Genomic DNA, 4,144 nt, shown 5'->3' on the forward strand with positions numbered 1-4,144 from the left:
CCACACACACATCACACCTCAACAGGAATCAATCAACGGATCACAACGAAGATATGAAACCATACTTAATCAAGGAATGGGTCACAACCCAACAACAACAACGATGAATAACACAAGTTATCATCAACCAATAAGAAGGTACAAACAATACACACGCTAGCATTTAAACACCGAACTAGCATGCTTAACAAACGGGTAAACCAAACGTAGTTTCGAAGAACACACAAGACTCATCACGGTTCAACGAAACACAATGTTGAACACTTAGCACGATTCAAGACACCAAAACCTACAAGGATTCCTACCATATAGTTCTATACATACGAAACATCAAGAAGACACTCAAATAGTTCCACAAAAGAACATCGGGAAGTCAAAAGACCAAATACCGAGTCAAAAGAATCACGGGAAACAAATCCCAACCAACCACACATCGTACCTCGCGGGTGGACCCATGGGTAGGCCCCTACCCGCGGTTCCGCCCGCGGGTACATACCCACCGGCCAACTGCACCCCGCGGGTGGGCGACGGGTGGACGCCTACCCGCCGTTCTGCCCGCGGGTACGTACCTGTACACCAAATAATCCCTTCGAGGATTTTCAACACCAAGCTCAGATTCAAGTCCAAAACATGCCAAATCTCACCAAATATGACAAAATGACTTGAATCAAAGGAATAGCCAAGCAATGGCATACAAGAACCCTAAACACAAGCTCTAGATATGCATTTTCACAAGACAATGCATAAACACTCACATTTCATAGCAAAATCACATGTAGAATACAAGAAATCATCATATAGGTAAGCAAAATAGATTTTGTAGAGCATGGGTTACCTCTCTTAACACCTCACCAAGCTCCTAACAAAGCTCACCTTCCAAACCCACTTCAAGAACACACCAAAAGATCATAAAGATCCTATCTTTAAGAAAAGACACCTTAGAAAACACTAAAAACACAAGATGAACATGGATCTTACCCTCCTAGATGCCCAAATGTATGAAAGGTTGAATCTTGGAGACAACTCTTGAAGTTTTGACAAAGCTTCAACTTGGCTTGGAAGAAAAGCTATCTACCTTTTTAGAGAGAAGGTGGAGCTAGAATTTGGAAAGTGTAAGGAGAGAAATGGGGGTGTTCTACTAGGTTAGCTTACAATACTAACACAAGGTGAAAAGTCAAGAATACCCTTACTAACATGAAGAGGTGTAAGGGAACAAGGGAACTCCCTACAAAGCTCAAGGTACAACTTTGACTTTGGGGTTGACTAGTCAATTACTAGTCCCCGACTATTGAATTTTCAGGATTTTAGGAATTAAATTACCAATTGAAATAGGATTAATTATTTAATTAATCCCTTAACCGAATTTTGGATTTCGGGGTGTCACATCCTCTCCCCCTTCAAAGAAGCTTTGTCCCCGAAGCTTGGGTACGACGAATTAGAACAAACGGTAAAAAGGAACAACAATGTGACAAGAGTGTCAAGAACAATTTCTTTTGGTCAAAACCCAAAAGATTCCACAAGAATTCAAGGCAAGAAAGAATTCAAAACAAGGATTGGCAAGAGTTTAAACAAACGGGTAAATTGAGCATATCGAACTCTAGTCCCATCACAAACATCAACTTCTAGCCAAGAACTAAGAACTAGACAACCAACTCGAAACACCAACTACAAAGCTATCTAAACAACAGAACAACAAGTAAGAACAAGCATACAAGGCAAGCAACAAACAACTAACAAACGGTAACAACGGCTAAGAAGATAACAACAGCTAAAGAGGATAGACAAGATCACCACAACACAGAGCTAGAACGACTCGCTCTCCGACTCCTCGGTGCTCTCCTCGGATTCTTCATCATCCCTACCTCTACGGCTTGAACTGGCCTCAATCTGATCCAGCCTTTGGTGCACGGCAACAAACTGCGTCTTCATGTATGCGAAGCCTTCTTCGATCATGCGGTTCTGTTGATAAAGCAAGGTGACAATGCGCTCCTCATGCGTCATGGAGTCGTGCTCTCTCTTGGTGCGAGCTTCCCTTCTCCTTTGATTTTCTTCACTTTCAGAATCACTTTCTTCGGCCTCTGCAGCTTCCGATGCTTCCACCTCTTCCTCACGGCCTACCTCACCCTCATCTTCTTCATCACCACCCAACTCTAGACTGTGAGGCTCAACTTCCCGGCATGAATCCCAAGCTTGGCTACCAACTTAGCTCTCTCCTCAGGGGCTTTCCTTGCAACTTCTTCAAGAGTGATGTAATCACCGTCTTCCAACTGAAACAAATTACAACTTCGGAGATTGGTGGCATCTAACACCAACTTTCCCACGGCCTTCGGTGGACAACCATCAACACTTACTCCTTTCCTAACCAAAATCCAGCTCAACACCATCCCATACGGTAGGCTTTTCCGGTTATGATCACGACAGAAAACCATATGTTGCAACATCAAAGCTGGCAGGTTGAACTTGACCATATTCTTGAGGCAAAAGGCAAAGGTGCACTCCAACTTTCCCAACAACTTACTTTTGTTGTTATTGGGTAACAAACAATTCGATACCAACATAACCAAGATCCTCTGTTCCGCAGACAACCACTTTTCCTCCGGTCTTGAAGCTTGAGGTAAGCCACTCGTGCGACCCAACAAATAACTCAAATAGTCCCGGTACCCCATGGTATCCATACTAATCCATGAGTTACCACTATACTGAGCAACTCCCAAAGCAGATAAACTCAAAAGCTGAGCCAGCCTCTTTTCAGACAGAACTACTTTCACACCTCTCACTTTAGAAGTGATCTCAAGCTTATCACCATCCTTTGTCACAACCATGTGATGATAAAATTCCTTAACCAAACTCGGGTAAGTCTCGGCCCTTATGGTGAGAAACCCATCCAACAAACCTTGGAATCTAAGCATATCCAACAAAGAATTAGAAAAAAAGATTCCGGGTCAAAGGCTTTACCTTCAAGAAGAAGATAATGGGTATCCACCCATTCCGCTTTCCTAGCCAAACTTTACCTTCTAGGCATGGTAGGAGATGACCCAAAGCTCAACAAAGAAACCCACGACTCTCCTCTCCTTCTTCTCCTCTCTCGACGGCTCTCTCTCTCTCTCTCGCTGCTCTCTCTCTCTCTCTCGATTTCTGGCGATCGGGACAGCTCGGCGGGGCTCTGGCGGTGCTTTCGACAGCGGCGGTGGCTCGTCGACGGGTAGGTGGTGGTGGCGGGTTGCAGGTGAAGCGACGGGTGGGGGGTTGGGCCTCGGCTGCTCACGGGTAGGGAAGAAGAGAGAAGAAGATTTGGGAATTTAGGGATTTTTGGGGGAAAATTGGGGAAAAGATGATTTAATTTAGGGATTTGGGTAAAATGGAAATTTATGGTTTAGATGGAATTAAAATTGGGTAGGTTTTAAGAAAGATAATTAGCTCAAGTGGTTTAGAGGTTAGATTGGCAAGGAGTATACTCGGGTTTGAAACTCAAGAGTTGCAATTAAACATTTTGCTTGAATTTTAGGCTACACAAGATAGGATTTTTGTATTGGTTTTCTATTCTCACATTCAAAGAATACTTGGGAAGTTTAGAGGGTTCTCAAAGGAAGGGTTGCAAGAGTATCCAAGTACAAGGATTGTAGAATTATTCCAAGCATGATTTATTTCGAAGTTCAATAACTAATTTCACAACGAAACTTACCCGCAAAAACTAAGGAAATCATCTATCAAGAAGAGCTTACACTTAACTCTAAAAGGATCATTATCGAAGGAGATATGACAAGGATAGCCAAGTAACTCAAGTAGACAACGAAGAAACACAAGACAACGCTCAAGGCAACATGGAACAAGATGCGCACAAAAGACAAGAGTAGGCTAGGAAAGGATTACCTGCTAGCTCCTCCTCCACCAAACCCTCGGACTCTGCTTGCGAACGCCACATCACGAAGACTCTCCCTAATGGTCTGGCTCCAGCTGCTCCACGGTTTGAGCTACCTCCCGCTGCTCCTCCGGCTCCTGGGGGTGGTGGCAACGTCCTCTGGTTGGCTTGCTGGGGACACTCAGCGACCTTGTGACCCCTATCTCCGCATCGGTAGCACCGGAACGCTTGGCCATTACAATCTTGGCCCGTGTGCACCTTCCCACATCTACGGCACGGAAACAA

This window comes from Ipomoea nil, unplaced genomic scaffold, assembly GCF_001879475.1.
Source record: "Ipomoea nil cultivar Tokyo-kokei standard unplaced genomic scaffold, Asagao_1.1 scaffold2494, whole genome shotgun sequence".
In the NCBI taxonomy this organism is placed as follows: Eukaryota; Viridiplantae; Streptophyta; class Magnoliopsida; order Solanales; family Convolvulaceae; genus Ipomoea; species Ipomoea nil.